This window comes from Hyperoodon ampullatus, assembly GCF_949752795.1.
Source record: "Hyperoodon ampullatus genome assembly, chromosome: 10".
In the NCBI taxonomy this organism is placed as follows: Eukaryota; Metazoa; Chordata; class Mammalia; order Artiodactyla; family Ziphiidae; genus Hyperoodon; species Hyperoodon ampullatus.
The window spans coordinates 81314728-81334141 of record NC_136923.1 but is presented as its reverse complement, the minus strand read 5'-3'; the positions used below and the strand labels follow the sequence as shown (position 1 = coordinate 81334141).

General features: G+C 43.4%; 1 pseudogene across 1 annotated transcript; it reads left to right on the top strand.

Moving 5' to 3' along the window:
• Positions 1-2566: 2566 nt before the first annotated feature.
• LOC307058965 (max dimerization protein 1-like) lies at positions 2567-17459 on the top strand (annotated as a pseudogene). Its single transcript has 5 exons — positions 2567-2647; positions 5187-5238; positions 6443-6572; positions 9215-9356; positions 16644-17459. The product of its transcript is annotated as a max dimerization protein 1-like (transcript).
• The last annotated feature ends 1955 nt before the right edge of the window (positions 17460-19414 follow it).

The following is a 19414-nucleotide window of genomic DNA, read 5'->3' as shown; positions in this document are numbered from 1 at the left end:
TGTAGAATGAGGGTATTGGTCCTCGCAACGCCATATATATAGTGCCTGGAACAAAATGCATCACCGCTCCACCTCCCTGGCGGCCTTGATTACCTCTTCATAATTGTTGTCCTTGGATCCATACCCTTATCCAGTAACAACTCCAGAGAACGGGATGTGAACCGCACTTACGATATAAACCAGGGCTGCCTCCACGTAACATCTGTTACTGGTCTGCCCTGAATTCAGCTCTGATTTAGGCAGTTCCTGGGTTGCAAATTTAGGTTGAGATTCTTTACTCTAGTTGCTTTCTAGGTAAAATGTGGTAATGACATGGTTGTTATTTTTGCACCTATGGCAACTTTTTGTTTGAGAGGAAACGGTATTTAACCACCACCAATCAATGAATTTACGTGTCAGTGGTCTAAATTGCAGTTCTAACTAAAACGTGTTTGGGATTTCCATGCATTCCACAAGGAGCGTGTCCTTTTTTTCCCCTTCCATTTCCACCTGCGTTTTCTGTTCTTTTTAAACACAATTGCTGACACCACTAGAGGTTAGCAGAGGCAAGAAGACCCATTCTATCCCTGTTGGCAACTCAGTGAGAAAGGAAATTGAATTTTTCAGCGGTATTTTTTCCCAAATGGGAAAAAAAAGCTGAAATTGATGTATATATTTAATCTTTATTTTTATTAAGTATTTATACAAGCCATATATATATATTTGAGAATATCTGAATAATCAAAAAGTTAAAGAAGTACCAGTTTTATGAAGTGTGTTGCTTCTACAGTTTAATTTGATTTTAAGGTAAAATTAATAGAGAGTCCCAGCACCAGCACTTAACGTTGCAGACGAAGCTTAGGGGTCTGGGTTACAGTTAAGGAAACAATATTTCAAAATAATAAGAGGAGCTGGGATTAAAATATTACATCTGCCTGCTTTCCTCAGTCAAGATTTTGTTTTGTTTCTTTTTTAAATATATTTTTTTAATGTGGACCATTTTTAAAGCCTTTATGAATTTGTTACAATATTGTTTCTGTTTTATGTTTTGGTTTTTTGGCCGGCAGGCATGTGGGACCTTAGCTCCCCAACCAGGGATAGAACCTGCACCCCCTGCATTGGAAGGTGAAGCCTTAACCACTGGACAGCCAGGGAAGTCCCTGGTTTGGGGTTTTGGTTTCTGTAAACCCATCTAACATTGTTCACAATAGAGTAGTGCCCGTCAAGGGCCACTATAAATCTCTTCCAGACACCCAAGAACTGGGAAATTACTGAAGACTGCAAGTCTGTTCTCCAAAAAACCACATCCTGTAGAGACTCAGCCAGCCTGGGTACTGCTGTGGACCAGAATAGACATAAACCCACCCCCTTTTCCTGCACCTTGCCCTCTGAAGCCCAATAAAAGACTCAAACTCCCACCCTTCGGTGCCGATGCCACTCTATGTGTCTGGCCCCTTTTCTCCCTTGGAAAGTAAATAAAAACTCTCTTTTCTCTCATTACTAATATTTCTGTGAATTCTTTCACAACCTATGTTGGCTCACCGAACAGTTTCCAGCTTGCCCAATTTTTGTTAACACGGATATTTTGTCCCATGGGTTTGCATTCCGAGCCTGGACCAGGCTTGGTCTTCTCTGTTACAGACACTCACACACAACATAACTATAACTGAAATGAAAGTTTTAGCAAAAAGTACTTAGCCTTACTATGTATGATACACCCTGGTATTTACTATTATATTGCAATTGAAAAATGGTAATTAGAACCCGCTGTGTTGATTTCACAGTCCACAATGGGCCACAACCCATAGTTGGCAAACACTGGTATGGAGAAGTTCCAAGACATTGGTGTCAAATAAAAGTGCATTTGAATAGGTTCCCCACTTGTTTTAGGTTAGTCGCTTAATCTCTAGAGACATCAAAATCCTCAACTGTAAACTTAGAATAATAACAGAATTTACCTTAAGTAATTTTTATGAACATGAAATGAGGATAAAAATGAGAAATGCCCGCTATGTGGTAGACACAAAACATATGTTAGTTCCTCTCCATATACTATAAAGGTAATGTACTAACATCTCTTTCTCTAGATGGTAAAATAAAATTCACCCAGCAGTGAAAAAATACAGAATTCCAATAGAAAAAAAGGAATGAGTTTCCTCTTCTGTGGAGAGAATTTAGAAGGGCTTGGGGACAGTCAAGCCAGGATTGAGCCCCAGTTAATGTTTTTGAACAAGTGCATAATGGCAGCCAAAGACTGACACTGCTCCCTGCCCCTCTCTGTTAAGTGAAGTTTTCTGGTTTCAAAGCCCCTCACAGGCCCAAGGTGACAGCTGTGTAAGAACAAAGCTACTCTGTTTATGTCCTCAGAGTGCGGACAGATGCAATCTGAGATTTGGTTTGGTGCAATTTCACAATGATGCCCACTGATAGGTGAGAATTTGGTCCAAGGAAGAACCACATGGGACCCCTCCAATGCTGCCAGGAAGAAGGCAGACACTACCCCTTCTGTTCGAACATACGTTATAAAGTGCAATTTGCTTCTGTGGTCTGATTCATCCAGCGTCACGGTAACTGAGGGACTGCTATCATGGCAGGAAAGCCCAAGGTTCACTATGTCAACTCATGAGGCAGGATGGTGGCCATCCGGTGGCTCCTGGCTGCAGCTGGAGTGGAGATAGATCCTCTTAACTTGGATCTAAATTGACTCTCAAAGTGCTTTTCTCGTATAAGGTAGGAGGCTTCCACACTTGAGGAGCTGGAGATGATTTTTCATTACATAAAAGTAGCTGCACATTAAAAAAGAAATGGATTGATTTGACCAAATGAATATGTAAATGATCCTGCCCATGGAAGAGCAGGAAAACAATTTTTTTTCAATTTTAAAGGAAACAAAAGAAACATCAACTAATCCAGTTGCGTGAACCTTATTTGGATTTCATTTCAACAAGCTGTAAATATTATTTGTGACACATACAACAAGTGGAAACTTGATTGTTGATTGAGCATAAGTTATTAAAGAACTATTGTTAATATTTTAGGTGTGATTTTAGGTTTATTATTGTGTTTATGTTCAAAATAGTTCTTACGTTTTAGAAATATGCATCAAGTATATAAGGATGAAATGATATGCTATCTAGGATCTTCTTCCATTTTTACAAGAAGGGGAGGGTGGATGGTCATATAGATGACACAAGATTGGCTTGAGCTGATAATTATTAAAGATGTATGAAGGGTATGAGAACCACTGTACTTTTATTTTTGTACATGCTAGAAATTTCCACAATAAAAGGATAAATGTATATAATATTAGAAAATAAATGTAGTTAAAGTTGATATAATCACAAATATGGGAATGAGCCAACTGTAACAAACCATCTGTTAAAGATTTAATATATTGGGCTTCCCTGGTGGCACAGTGGTTGAGAGTCCGCCTGCCAATGCAGGGGACACGGGTTCGTGCCCCAGTCCGGGAAGATCCCACATGCCGTGGAGCGGCTGGGCCCGTGAGCCACGGCTTCTGGGCCTGTGCGTCCGGAGCCTGTGCTCCGCAACGGGAGAGGCCGCAACAGTGAGAGGCCCGCGTACCGCAAAAAAAAAACCAACAAGATTTAATATATTCACTCAGCAATGATTTGGCGGGGGGGCACCTTTAGTACCTGGCTCTGTACTAAGTTCTGGGGATACAGAAATGAATGAGACAGACACAGTCCCTGCCCTCAGGCAGCTTACACTCTAGTGAGGATGCAGACAAGTAAGTAGGTGATTAAAAGAGGGGTGGGAGCATCTAGGAGGACACCCAAGCATTTTATAGTGTTAAAATGCCATATTCCCAGGAGCACATGTGGGACTCTGTTGAGTGCTTCTCTCTAGAGGTGTCACTGAGAAAAGCACATCTTAACTCAGGTCAGAAGGACACAGCAACTCCGTGCGGGTTTCCTGGGGAGGGGGTCATGGACAGACTCCAGAGATCTGGTCCCTCAGGGGAGAGCAAGCAGTAAAGGAGGGTTTCAGGTGAGGTGTTGTCCTGCAAAGGGAACCTCTAGTGTGCTCTCTTAGCCTCCTAACAGCATGTTTACCTAAGCCTCGGGATTGCACTTTCTCGATTGCTTCATGAATGCACAGGACGTTAGCCTTGTCTGTTATCAAGTTCATGAAGAAACAAGTACATAAAAATTCAAACAGTGCCAGTTTAGGTTGTTTAGTTTCTATAAATCAGCAACCCACAGTTTTCGCTGTGGTCCAGCTTTGGGGCTCAAGGATGTGTTCAGAGCCCCCAGGCAGGATGAGTTCAGCACAGGAGGCTGAAGTCGGGGGGGCGGGATTTTGAGAGGATCCCAGGCCACCTCTTCTTCAGCCCAGCTTGACTGAGGAGGGTGTGGGGCAAGGCTTACCAGAGGCTCTTGGTCAGGACTTCTGGGTTCTCTGGGCCCAGAGGCTGATCCTCACAACCCCGTCTCCATCGGTCTCACAAGCAACATCACACCAGCAAGTCCTATCCTACCTCGGCCACCCTCCCACACTGACCACCCACCATCCCTTATGTTGTTTTGAACTGGGTGCTTTATAAATTGTTTCCCACACACCTCACTGTCTGTATAGTCTGACCCTATAGGATTATGTAGAGGCACAATAAACTGTTCCACTGAGCAAGTTAGAAACCCCCAATTCTCAAACTTTTCACCATCAAGACCCCTTTTCAAAATATAAAATTGAATGGAGGAAGGTAATATACAGCAGAGGTCCCTGGTGGCAGCATCTTGGGGGTCAGTGGCCCCATGGATACCCCATGCTGGGGGACACCCAATACCCTGTCCTGATCTCACAGGGAGAGAAAGTCTTTCCAGAGATATTAAAACTCCATAACTAAGGAACTTCCCAGTCTCTTCCCACCAGTGATATCCCCCTCCCAAATCACTACCTAATCACTGACAGAGGTGGAGACAGGGTGGAGGTGAATTGAACTTGCAAAATAAGCAGTTACATGCTGCAACCCGTGCTTTTATCTTGGTGGCTCTAATCTAAATTTCCAGGTGGCCGTGATCACTGTCCTCTGTGTACCCTGCCAAACTCAGAAATCCTAGTCTCCATAGTCTGCACCAGACAGAGGCCATGCTGTGGAATGAAATAACAAAAATGCTGTGGAATGCATGCTCAGTAATGCTGTGGAATGAAATAATAAAAATTCACTGACTATTTCTGCTTTCCAGTTTGAAGAGATATTTATGGAAACTTCAGAAGACTTGGATAAGTTAAGAAATGGTAAGACCAAGAAATTAAATTCCTCTGATGGGAGGATCTAGTAGAAGTCATAAGTTGAGGTTTGAACCCCAGCAATGCCATGTGTGTGCACGGTGGGAGTGGGGTCAGTGGAGAGGGAGAAGCATGGTTAAAGGTAAGGGGTGGGGCTTCTTGAGCAGGTCTTGCAGCTCACTCAGGACTAGGAAGGGCTGGAACTCTGAGTATTTGCTAAAGGAACCAGCCCTGGTGCCCTGTGAATGCCCTCTCTGTGCACTCCCTGCCTTTCTGCACCGTGAGTGACTGTATCAGTTCAGGATGCCACACAGCCCTCCCGCCCAAGGAAAACAAATGCATTAGAAAGAAGAGGGGAGAAACAGGCCCAGCAGTTGCCTTGAATTCTTTTCTCTGGCAAGTTTGACAAGGTAACAACCTAGCAATATTGCAGACTTGGTGAGCAGGGAAAGGGACCTCCACATACAAATCTCTCAAAACCTGCCTTATATGATGTGAGACTTACTTGAGAACTTCCCATTTGAAATGGCAACCTATTGCAGCTTCTTCCAACTTCTTTCTAAAATATCCGTGAAGACAAATTGACACAGAATTAAAAGGGACCTCCCATGTATCTGAATGGGAAATAAAAAGAGAAATGAAATAATAAGTTCAAAAGTAAAAGGCAAATTGATAGGAAAAAGAAGGACTATAGGAAGCTAAAACCAAAATGCCACCCTGCTTAAATGTACCAGATCATTTTAGCATTTCATTTTATATCTGCAGTTATTTCAACATTTTTTCATCCTAGAAGGGTGTAATTCATCAAATACTTCACTCTATTTCTTTTCTTCTTTCAAAAGAAGGGAGTTTGGGCTTCCCTGGTGGCGCAGTGGTTAAGAATCCACCTGCCAATGCAGGAGACACGGGTTCGAGCCCTGGTCCGGGAAGATCCCACATGTCACGGAGCAACTAAGCCCATGAACCACAACTACTGAGCCTGTGCTCTAGAGCCTGCGAGCCACAACTACTGAACCTATGCGCCGCAACTACTGAAGCCCACACGCCCTAGAGCCTGTGCTCCTCAACAAGAGAAGCCACCACAATGAGAAGCCCACGCACTGCAACAAAGAGTAGCCCCCGCTGCCCGCAGCTAGGGGAAGCCCACGTGCGGCAACGAAGACCCAACGCAGCCATAAATAAAAATAAATAAATAAAAATAAATCAAAAGAAGGGAGTTTGATGTTCCAGCAAGTGCCCATGGTTGAAATTGATAGGATGAAGCTGGTGCAGACCAGAGCCATTCTCAACTACATTGCCACCAAATAGAACCTCTATGGGAAAGACATGAAAGAGAGAGCCCTGTACGGTATTTTTTCTCCTCTTTCATTAATGATTAATAGGAACGATCTAGGTCCTTCCCTGAGTGAGCAGGATGTGCTCACAGGGGTCATGACCAACAGCAGTATAGACCTTAGTGGGTATAACTGAGTACAGTAGAGACCTATGAGGATGAGGGAAGAGTGGAACTTGGAGTGGAATCAAGAGCTTATGAAAGAGGATGTGGTCCATGGATATAGTACAGTGACAGAGGTTTCCAAACACGGATGAACTATAAAGCCAGGAGGATGCTGGAACCATGACTCCAGGAGCTCAGGCTGGACACCCACCAACAGCTAGAGACAAGGGACAAAGTGTCTGAGTGTCTAGAGGATAAAGACTGGAAAGGGAAGGATCTAAAGGAATTGATTCTTACGTTTCAGAAATTTTAGAATGATGACCAGGAACCTAATTTATCAGTCCTTTATATGGACTGGCCACTTGACAGAGTAAACAAAGGCTGGTCCTCAAGATGCCAGGATTATCTGGAACATTTTACTGTAAGTCTGAAGCAACCAGATTTTTTTTTTTTACAACTTTATTCGAGTATAATTGCTTCACAATGGTGTGTTAGTTTCTGCTTTATAACAAAGTGAATGAGTTATACATATACATCTGTTCCCATACCCCTTCCCTCTTGCGTCTCCCTCCCTCCCACCCTCCCTATCCCACCCCTCCAGGCTGTCACAAAGCACTGATTTGATCTTCCTGTGCTATGCGGTGAAGCAGCCAGATTTATTCAATACAAGCATATTTGAGGGAAAATTGTTCTCTGTTGTGATGGGGCCACATGACTGATATTAAAATCATGTAATGAACTGTGAGCAGTTACTCAAAAAGTTAAACATATAGTTACCATATGACTCAGCAATTCCACTTCTAAGTATATACCCAGGAGAGTCAAAAATACATCCATACTAAAACTTGTACACAAAAGTGCATAGCAATGTTGTTCATAATATTCAAAAACTGGAAGCAAACAAAATGTCCAACAACTGATGAATTGATGAACAAAGGGTGGTACATCCATACAATGGAAGATTTTTAGCCATGAACAAGAGTCAAGTACCAATGCATGTGACAACATGAATGAACTTTGAAAAATACTAAATGAAAAACTCCGGACACAAAAGGCCACATACTCTATGATTCCAAATGTATGAAATGTCCAGATGTTCAAATTCATAGAAATAGAAAGTAGTTGAGTGGTTACCTGGGGCTGGAATGTGGAAGAATTGGAGAGTGACTGTCAAGAGTACTGGATTTCCTTTTGGATAAAATGATAAAAATAATGTTCTGGAATTAGAATGTGGGGATGGTTTCAGAATGATAGCATAATTTAAAGGATGAAAATGATGCCATGTGAAAATATTTCAATAAAGGTTTACTTTAAAAAACTCCTGTAGGAAGCCCTGTTTGGAACAAAAACAAAAAATCACCCAGAATATACATTGTTGAAACTGTGTGAAGAATTGAACTATTTCACGATATATTTTGGGGTTTTTTTTAAGATTTATTTATTACTTATTTATTTATTTTATTTTATTTTTGGCTGCATCAGGTCTTAGTTGTGGCACACAGAATCTTTTGTTGTGACGTGCAGGTTTTCTCTCTCTAGTTGTGGTGCACAGTTTCCAGAGCGGTGAGCTCTGTAGTTTGCGGCATGCAGGCTCTCTAGTTGTGGCGCTCGGGCTTAGTTGCCCCTCCACATGTGGGATCTTAGTGCCCTGACCACGGATCAAACCGCACCCTCTGCATTGTAAGGCGGATTCTTTTTTTTTTTTTTTTTTTTTTTTTGCGGTACGCGGGCCTCTCACTGTTGTGGCCTCTCCCGTTGCGGAGCACAGGCTCCGGACACGCAGGCTCAACAGCCATGGCTCACAGGCCCAGCCGCTCTGCGGCATGTGGGATCTTCTCGGACCGGGGCACGAACCCATGTCCCCTGCATCGGCAGGCGGACTCTCAACCACTGCGCCACCAGAGAAGCCCTGCAAGGCGGATTCTTTACCACTGAACCACCAGGGAAGTCCCCTCACGATATATTTTGGGTGGAGTCTTGAGAAATGCAAACAAGGCCAGAGCCAGGCAACCGTATGTGGAGAGGGTTGTGGAGCCACGTTCTGTGGGAAATAGTTGGAGGAACTACTGATATTGGGCATCTAAATGGTCCTGGTGGTGTAACAGGATGGGACAGGGAGAGGGATGTGACTGGGACCGTAGTGCCAGGACTCTCTCTGGACGTGACTGAGGCGGTACTAATGCATCACACTGTACACAGAACACACCACAACAGACATGGCAAACCCTATGTGTGGTTTCAGTGGTTACCTGTAGTGATTCACCCATTTCTCTCTTGCCTCTGACTCTGGATGAGTCACTGGTGTGCTTTGTCCCTATATTTGATTTGTGTATAACCAAAATATTAGACATATATCTACCTTAATGGCTTGTTCTAGAATGAAATGTTACAATTAATAAAACTCATAACTGAATGACTGGCATAGAAAAATGCACCCAGTGGAGGAGAATTACTTTCATCCCCTCCTGATGCCCCACTCTTATCCATTCTTAAACTATAAAATCTAAGGCAGGAGACATTTGACAATTTGGTCATTTTGTCTTTCAGGATTGATATGTATTCAGAAGGTGTGACAGATTTGGGTGAGATGATCATGCTTTTACCAGTGAACCCACCTGATCAAAAGGATGTCAAGGTGACCCTGATCCGAGAAAGAACAACAAACCGTTACCTCCCTGCATTTGAAAAAGTAAGTGGACTGTTTAGTATTTTTGGCACTGAGATCAAAGGACCAAGAAAAATAGTGCCTGGCATTGCAGGGGCATTGACCTTCACCTCTGTGAGTATTTCTGAATACTAATGTAACATCCTGATTCTCAAGGTATTTTATAAAAATCGACTATGAGGAAGAATTGTACCAGTTTTACCCAAGTTGTAATGTTTCAGCAAAATTTTGATTTACTTAGACCCCGTCTGGAATTCTCTACTTGATTACATTTCGTGGTTGTACTTAGAGCTTGGGCTGTAGAAGCTCTGAGAGCCACACTGGAGCCTGGAGTAGATGGATCCTGCAGAACACAGGGCAGGGGCTTTGATCCAAGAGGAGCACAATGACAGCAATGCATCAGAAAACATTCTGGTAGCATGTGTAGGGGGACATGAGACCAGATGCCCTTCAGGAGAATGTGGTACTGTTTCGGGGATGAATGAGATGTTTCTAAACAGAGATGGGGGCAGTGGGGTGGGGAGGAAGAGACAGAGGAAAAGCTGTTCAGGAGAAAATAATCTACAAATTTTGAGGACATGGCTCTCAGAATTTTGAAGAAAGTCATACAAAACCAGGGAAATGATGTTCCATCATTATACCTAGTATATATCTTAGTTAATGTTTCTCTTTGAAGGTAAGAGGAGAACATTTCAAGATCAAAACTACCTGAAATCATGCGAAACAAAAATCATGAACCAAAAAAAAAAAAGACTTAAAGAGATTCAGGAGGCTTACATATAAATAAAAAGATTAACACCAACACCCACATCTTTATAAAGCATAGGGTCATTCTTTCATTTATTCAGCAAATGCTAATTCATTGCTTGCATGTCCAGCCATGATATTTAAGGAGTGAAGAATTTAACAGTAATCACAAAGCACACCCTCCTGGCCCTTGTGGTGCTGAGTGTTTATGGAACTTTCACATGATGATAAGCTCTTCAGTGATTGCAGTTTGAGTACAACTATACTTTGAAAACAAAGGGCCCCATGACAACATAAGTAAAAATTATATATTACAAAATATGTTTATTGTTTGTTTGTTTGTTTGGCTGTACTGCACGGCTTGCAAGATCTTAGTTCCCCAACCAGGGATCAAACCCGTGCCCCCTGCAGTGGAAGCATGGAGTCCTAACCACTGAACTACCAGGGAATTCCCTATTACAGAATACGTTTTGATGTTATTATATTCTTTTCCAAATAATTATCCGTTTGTCCATACTTCTATATGTATACATAAGCTGAAAGTGTATTTGCTAAAATGTTATTATCTTTAGTTGGTGGTGCTGTGTGTGTTTTTTCTCTTTGTACTTTATGATTTCCAGATTGGTGGAATATTTTAATAAATATCACATATTTCCCTAACATATTATTATAAAACATTTCATACATTCAGAAAAGTTTAAAGATGTATAAAATGAACTCATATGAACCCACCACGTGGATACCAAAAAGCTTTGTTTTCCATTATCATATGTCATTATCTCTCCATTCTTGTTCTGTCAATCAAACGTATTATTTTGGATAGATTACAAAGTGACCTTAAGTCATCAGGGAAGTTCATTCCCAGACATTACAGCATGTGGATCGTACATGCTGCAAATTAGGAGTGCAAGCGTGGAGTGCAAGTTAGGAGTCAGGGAGATGGGAGTTCAAGTTGATCCAGGTTTATTTCAGGTCCCAGAGAGAGAGACCAGGAAATCAGGAAGCAGAAAAGAGGAGAAATGTAGACTCTGAAATGGTTTTCTCAGGGTTGAAGAAGACTGTCAAGAAGTTGGAGTCACCGCCCAAGGGAGAAAGATGAGAGAGATATGAAGGACCATGTCATGAAGCCCAGGGCTGCACACTTTAGGGTGTGGGGCAACAGAAACACGGTGCAGACAGTGCTAAGCCCTTGGCCCAGGGGAAGAAGCAAGTAAGGCAGCCAGAGTGAGGTGGACCCAGGACAAGGAAATGGTGGCCGGGCTTCCACTGAGGATGAGGAGGGAACACCAGGGACCCACTTGGCCCATCTTACTGATTCAGGGGGAGCAGAAGTCTTCTTTATTGAGAAGCCTCCTCAATGAAAAGCCCAAGTAGCCCCCACTCACCACAACTAGAGAAAGCCCACCCGCAGCAACGAAGACCCAACACAGCAAAAAAAAAAAGTCATGTTTATGGCAACACTATTTAAAATAGCGAAGACATGGTAGCAACCTAAATGTCCATCAACAGATGAATGGATAAAGAAGATGTGGTACATATACGCAACAGAATATTACTCAGCCATAAAAATGAACAAGATGGGGCCATTTGTAGCGACATGGATGGACCTATAGACTGTCATACAGAGTGAAGTAGGTCAGAAAGAGAAAAATAAACATCATATATTAACGCATATATGTGGAATCTAGAAAAATGGTATAGATGAACCTGTTTGCAAGGCAGAAATAGAGAGACACAGATGTAGAGAACAAACTTACGGACACCAAAGGGGGGAAAGGGAGGGTGGGATGAATTGGGAGATTGGAATTGACATATATACACTAATATGTATAAAATAGGTAACTAATGAGAACCTGCTGCAGAGTACAGGGAACTCCACTTCGCTGCACAGTAGAAACTAACACAACATTGTAAAACATCTATACCCCAATAAAAAAATAATAATAAAATAAAATAAAATTTATTATGTAAAAAAAAATAAAATAATGCCATTTGCAGCAACATGGGTGGACCCAGAGATTATCGTATTAAGTGAAGTAAGTCAGACAAAGACAAATGTCATATGATAATATATTGCTTATATGTGGAATCTAAAAAAAAAATGATACAAATGAACTTATTTACAAAACAGAAATAGACCCACAGACCTAGGGAAAAAAAAAACTTATGGTTACCAAAGGGGAAATGTTGGGGAGGGATAAATTAGGAGTTTGGGAGTAACATATACACACTACTATATATAAAATAGATAACCAACAAGGATGTACTGTACAGCACAGGGAATTCTTCTCAATATTTTGTAGTAACTTATAAGGGAAAAGAATCTGAGAAAGAATATATATATGTATATATATGTAAATATGTATAACTGAATCACTTTGCTGTACACCTGAAACCAATACAACATTGTAAATTAACTTCAATTTAAAAAGAAAAAAAAAGGTTTAAAAAAAAAACTGAAGAAAAAAAAGCCATACTTCAATACTTCACTCACTGGCAGAAAGGGTCCAATCAACCTGAAATTTTGTATTTAATTTTTAATTGCCGACCTTGAAAAGATATTAACCAGTTGTATCATGATAAGGGAATGACTCATCATTTTTCTTTTTTTAAATCTAGCATGGAACCAGCGGCCCTGAATGCTGTGGGAGGGGCTTTTCCCTAACCCGACTCTCCCTGCTTCAGATAGGAGGAGTTCAGTCGACTGTAACAACAGCTTATAAACACATGTGGACTTGGCATTGAGGTGCTGAGCCAAGTGGGAGACAGACTTTCATAAGGTACGTACTGATTTTATACATCTGTATAGTGTGCTCATAGCACAAGAAAAACTGTTTTATACTCACATTGTGCCTTCTTGCTGTGCTTAGGGGACAATTTTAGTCCATTGCTGTTGGATACCTCATTACAGAAATGTAAAAATGAAGAATTTAGAAACCTAGGCGTGAGAATTTAGATCTGAGAAAAATTAATGATATGAGGAGAAAAAAGAATGGTAGCATTTTAGACAATTGGAGAATATGACCAGTGTGTGAGGGAGTGTAGGTGTTTATGCTGGGGTAACTTTCTCTGTAGAAGTCGTCAGTTCACAACAAGTGCAAATTGTGATGCTGTAATACTGTGTGGGCTGGGAAAAATCAAAATTAAGATTCATTAAAATGGGAATAAGTCTGAATGTCAACAGAAAATCAGAGTGGGCTGTGGCAATTCCCCTTCTCTCTCTGGGATTCAAGCAACGCATGGCAAACCTGCAAAGGAAGTCTTGATGGGAAAACTACATAATACGGGAGCAGAGAATTAGCTTTTAAAAAGTATAGAAATCCACCTGGCTAGAAGGTACAAGTCATTCAGATTGGAATGTAGGCGTGAACAATGCACTGTTATAAGTATTAATGTTGGGGGGAAAAAACAAAGGCCTTAGACAGGAGAGGTTCAGTGAGATCCCTTGAAAGTCCTAGAGCTGTCCGGGGCAGGATGAATTCATGGGAGAATTATAGCACCTGAGACTGAAAAGAGAAGATATGGATACAGCAACGAGGAGAAGCACTTTGCAAGATGCTACAGACACCAGCATTTGGATCCCATGACACGTTGGGGAGAGTCATTAACTTGGAGGTTGAGATGCAGTGGAGCTGGGGCCACCTGGGCAGGTGGGCAGCGAGCTCTGCTTTCTCAGCCTGCAGCCGTTCCCCTTGCTTTGCCCTCCTTGGCTAAGAGAATCATGGTTCTTGGGTAGAACCAATAAAGTGAAGTCACTGATGGGCCCTTTATGCGCTGTCAGCTGTCTACAAACCTGTTTTTCTGACTAGATTTAAACCCCTTTAGGGCAGCCACCACATCAGGCTCTTATCGTGTTCCCCAGCAGCCATCATTTCTTAGCATAGGAAACTGCCCAATGAGTCTTAGTTGAGGAAGTTTGAAGGAAACTTGTTAAGAGAAGGAAATACATTTACACGTCAACCAGAAACAAGGTGCTCAAGAAGGATCAGTGAAACGTCTGCATTTCCAGGGAAGAAACAGGAGGTAGGAGACAAGGGATCTTTTCCATCAAGTGTTGACAGTGAGACCCTAAGCTCCTGCTCTAAAAAGCAGTGGGTGGAACCCACTGCCATGGCTGGAACCCATGCAAAGGGGCTGGGGGACCAGAAGATTCCGGAGTTGTCCAGATCAGGGAGTGAGTGGGGCTGGGGCCAGGCCTGAGGGGAAAGGCAGGTAGGGTGCATGGTTCAGGGGCAGAACCAGGGGTTAGCTGCGGTCCTGGGGTTTCGAAAGGCTGTGTTCAGTGCTGTGCCAGACTGCACTGAATCTTCGCCAAAAACTTCCTGCATTCCAGGTTAACTAATCAGTGAACATCACTCATCTTTCACACAAGTCAAATAAAAAGGGAGCCATTATATGACTTGGCTGAAAAAAAGTCTGGATATGTATAAAATCTCATTCCTACTGGAGCTATAGGTCAAGAGGTAGATAGGTAGATAGATAGATAGATGTAGATAGACAGACAGATACAGACAGAAGAAAGAAGACATGTGGGCTATCCTGTGTGCTCAGAGACTTGCCTGTCTCTCAGGAACTGAGAGCAGGAGGGAAATTGGATTTCCTGTCCCTATTATGAATTTTTTATACCTTATCTAGTTTTCTCAACCATCCTCACTAATAGATATAACTATAACTATGTATATATATATATATATATATTTTTTTTTTTGCGGTACGCGGGCCTCTCACTGTCGTGGCCTCTCCTGTTGCGGAGAACAGGCTCCGGACGTGCAGGCTCAGCGGCCATGGTTCACCGGCCCAGCTGCTCTGTGGCATGTGGGATCTTCCCAGACCGGGGCACGAACCCGTGTCCCCTGCATCGGCAGGTGGACTCTCAACCACTGCGCCACCAGGGAAGCCTGATATAACTATATTTTAAAAGAGAACATTGAGGTACAGAGATAAGACAACCCCCCCTGGGTTTATGTACCTTATAAAGGAAAGGAGTTGGGCTTTGTCTCTAAGCCTCCCTTCTTTCTGCTAAGAAACGCTGTCCTTAGGAGCACCCCCAGAGACACAGATCCTTTAGTTCACAATGGAATTATCCCAGGATACATTCCTTTTAGGGAATATAAGCCTACTTCTTTATGAAGGTCAAATATCGTTTTCCTAGTGCTCAATTTACTCACAGTAAATTTTTAGGATGTCAGAGTAAAACAAGGCACACTTTTGTCCATTTTTCCTCATATCAAGCCCTTAAGAATCAGCTAACAAAAAGGAACTCGTGAATTTGATGTTTCCTTCTCTTCTTCCCATTTAACTGTTAGTTGGCTAACGGATTCCGAATGGGGAAAAAATTAATAGACGAGGGTCTCAGAGAGCAGCAGAGAGACTGCCTAAGCATTACTTGGTTGGGCGGTGGCAGCCTGGGACCAGAAGTCAGAAGATGCCTTCAAACGACCCTAATGCTCACAAAACGTGTGAGCTAGGAAAGTAGCTTTATCTCTTTGAATTTCAGTTTCCTTCTCTTGATAATAGGATATTAGAAGCTGTTTCCCGGGGTTGTCCTGAGGGTGGACACAGTTGCTAGATATTGAGTGTGAATCAGGAACACACGTGTGTGACTGATGGCAAATCATTGAATCTCTCTCGTTCCTCATTTTCTGGGGACCAGGAAGTTTACGTCACCTTTGCCCCAGCCTTGAACAGGCCTTTGGAAACCTCTTATTTGAAAGGTGAAGAAAGTTGCTTACAAGGAACATACGATAAAATATTACATAAGTGAAAAATTCATTTCCTTTTGTAAGGTGATCCTCAGTCACTGGATAAGGGAGCTTAGTGTGAAGGGGACCTGTGACCTCTGGTTCACAGCAGCACCCTTCAAAGAATTCTGCTGAATCACAGCACCTCCGTTTCCCATGACAAAAAAGTACACAATCTCCAATTACAAGACAGATGAGTTAAGTATGTTTCCAAAGGATTCTTTACTTTCTAAAGGTTAGACCATTGAGTCCTTACTTTAAAAATGTGGATGTTGGGACTTCCCTGGTGGCGCAGTGGTTAAGAATCTGCCTGCCAACGCAGAGGACGTGGGTTCGAGCCTTAGTCCTGGAAGATCCCACATGCTGTGGAGCAACTAAGCCCGTGTGCTCTAGAGCCTGCGAGCCACAACTGCTGAGCCCACGTGCCACAACTACTGAAGTCCAGGCGGCTAGAGCCCGTGCTCCACAACAAGAGAAGCAATAAGAAGGCAGCGCACCACAACGAAGAGCAGCTCCTGCTCGCCGCAACTAGACAAAGCCCGTGTGCAATAACGAAGACCCAATGCAGCCAAAAATAAATAAAATAAATTTATTTTTAAAAATGTGGATATTGAAAACTTTTATATCTAAAATCAAGTCATAACGTACTTTTCAGGGAGATCTTTATTGGGTAAAGAGAAGTCTATTTTTGTCCCAAACGCCACAATCACGAAATATTGCAAGAGAATCTTAATGTTTTTCAAACGGAGCTTGAGAAACTGTCCGCGGCCGTGGCAGCGGCTGCTCTTCTCTGGGTTCTGTCACGGTGGCCGGTTGTGCCCAGCTCTCCGGTCCCCTCCCCCTTCCGGCGCGAGGGGTCGCCAGGGAGGCTCTCTCAGCCCTGCTCTGTGGGGTCCACAGGGGGGCGTGGGTGCTGGGCGGCGGCGAGCCGGTGGGCTGTGGGGCTTGTTCCCGGGGCCCCGGCGCCCGGTGCAGAACGGTGGCGGCGGTTCGCGTGAGCATCCAGGTGCTGCTGGAGGCGGCCGACCGCCTGGAGCGGCGGGAGAGAGAAGCTGAACGCCGTATGCCTCCATGTTACCGTGCAATAACAAGGACAGAGATGCCTTAAAACGGAGGAGCAAATCCCACAAGAATAACAGCAGTAGCAGATCTGCTCACAGTGAAATGGAGACGAATAGACGGACCCACCCTGGCTTGTGCCTGGAAAAGTTGAAGGGCCTGGTGCCCCTTGGTCCGGAATCAAATGGACACACTACGCTGAGTTTATTAACAAAAGCCGAAGTGCACATAAAGACACTTGAAGGTTGTGACAGAAAAGCCGTTCACCAAATACACCAGCTTCAGCGAGAGCTCGACACCGGAAGAGGCAGCTGGAGAAGGTGGGAATCGAGAGGATACGGGTGGACAGCACAGGCTCCACCGTCTCCTCGGAGCCTGCGACTCCGGCAGGGAAGAGATCGATGTGGATGCCGAAAGCACAGACTGCCTCACCGGCGACCTGGCCTGGGGCAGCAGCAGCGTGAGCGACTCGGAGGAGCGGGGAAGCATGCAGCGCCTGGGCAGTGTGGAGGGCTGCTCCAGCTCCAGCATCAAGAGAAGAAAGCTCCAGGACGGTCACAAGACGCGTCTGGGTCTCTAGGAGAGCGTGGTCGCTTCGGCTGCTTCCTACCCATCGGTTCTGATTAGGTAGCTTATCGGACCTGCTCACAATTCCCTCGCACGTCGGCTTCCGTGTACCACCGTCACCAAAAGCAGCTGTGTGAAAGTTGTCAAGGAAGTGCTTAGGATTGTGGGTTTCTTTTCTTTTCTTTTCTTTTTCTTTTTTTTATTTAAGTCCCCATCCCCATCTTGAATGGGGTTGAGCGGGCCCCCGCACCTGCTGGCGTAGGGTAGGCACAGCCGAGCCAGTCAGTGCAGCTAGGGCACCTAAGGGCATCACAGACCCGTTATTGCTCAGTCTGGGGTGGCTGAATGCCACTCGTCCCTCTAAGAAGTTGGAGGACGCAGACCAGGATTGTGGGTTTCTGATTGCATCCTCTAGCTTCTCTCTTTCTCTCCGTAAAAATTCGTCTCTGAGAGACTGTACATTCCAATCAATTTGAAGCACCCAAGAATTCTTAGACCGAATAAGCACTTCTCACGTCTCGGCCATTTCCCCCCTCTTATTTACTGTCCCGGTGTAGTCTACCAGACCTTCCTTAAAGTTTTCTGGCTTCCTATGTGACTTGCCTAGCAGAAATGTCCGAATGTGTCTTGTGCTTAGGAAACTGAAGGAAACAGACTTTTAAAGTTGAGATCCTGATCTCAGAACTTCAAAGTAAGCTTTGAAAGTGGGATTTAAGAGCGCTTAACCATGGCCCTCACCGCCCGTGAGCAGGCAGGAATACCTCCAGAAAACACACCCTTCACACACACCCCGCGCCAACACCCCCAACCCGCGTGTGGATGGGAGCAGTATTTCTCACTCTCAAATGGACCCCTTGCGAGCACGTCTTTGGGGTAGCACAGCTAATAAAAGTTCCAACATCGTTTGTTCTCACGAACAGAACGGTACAATCCATTTTTGTGCGCTGTTCTTGGGATCGTGCTGTGTCCCGCTCTCCCAAGACACATTTCCCCTCCAAGGTGGTTTTATTCTCCTTGTCTCTGGAACATTTTTTTTTTCCTACCTCAGAGATAAATGAGATCTCCATTTCCCACTTAACACAAACTGATTATGCCTCTTTTTTGTTTGTTTTCTTTTTCTGAATAAGTGACATTTTGTCCAATTCTAATCTATTTTCCTATTTAACTTTCAGCAATAACTGAGCTTTGGCGCTAGCTGAGCTAGTGTGCAACATCAGTGAAAGGAAAAGTCCACATTTCTACTCTCTGTTGCAGGTGAACAGGAGGGGATGGTACAGTGTTACTAGAATTCCTCTCCTTATTGATTATTTTTGGACACACCCAGAAACTTCTTTAAGGAGGCTTTTGGATTAATAGTTTAAAAGGCTGATCTTTCTTTTTGGTTATGATTTCTCCCTTAAGTGGTCTCCCACTTTGTAGCATTTTTGTTTAAGCTGAAACAGAGCACATGTATATGTACATGACACATTAAATCTATAAATACTATTTATTCATTTTATATAAACTAATGTAATGGAAAATAAATTCTTATGACTGTGCTTTTATAGATGTTCTAGAAACTTTGTATGTAGGTATCTACAGACTTGGTTCATTTCTCCTTACTATTTTTGCATTCATATTTTTGAGGTCTCGATGTTTTCAGCCTCTGGTGAATCTTTTTCATTGAATTTGAACCATTTGTAAAACCTGTGATGCTGAAACAGAGCGTGCGTCACAAAGTGATGAGAACATTCTTAAATCCACAGCCGCACTGCAACTTCAGGGCTCCCTGGCTGAACCAGTAGTGGTGGCGCCTGTGCCCCCGGCTGGCCTGTGGTCTCCCCGGCCCCAGCCTCACGTCCTCAGCGCCTCTTCCTTGCCCACGACTAAAAGTTCAAGCACGCTCCTCACGGAAGCTCATTCAGGATGTGAAGAGCAGTCGAAACAAAGATTACTTTCGTGTTTATTTTGTCTTTTTATTGATTTCTT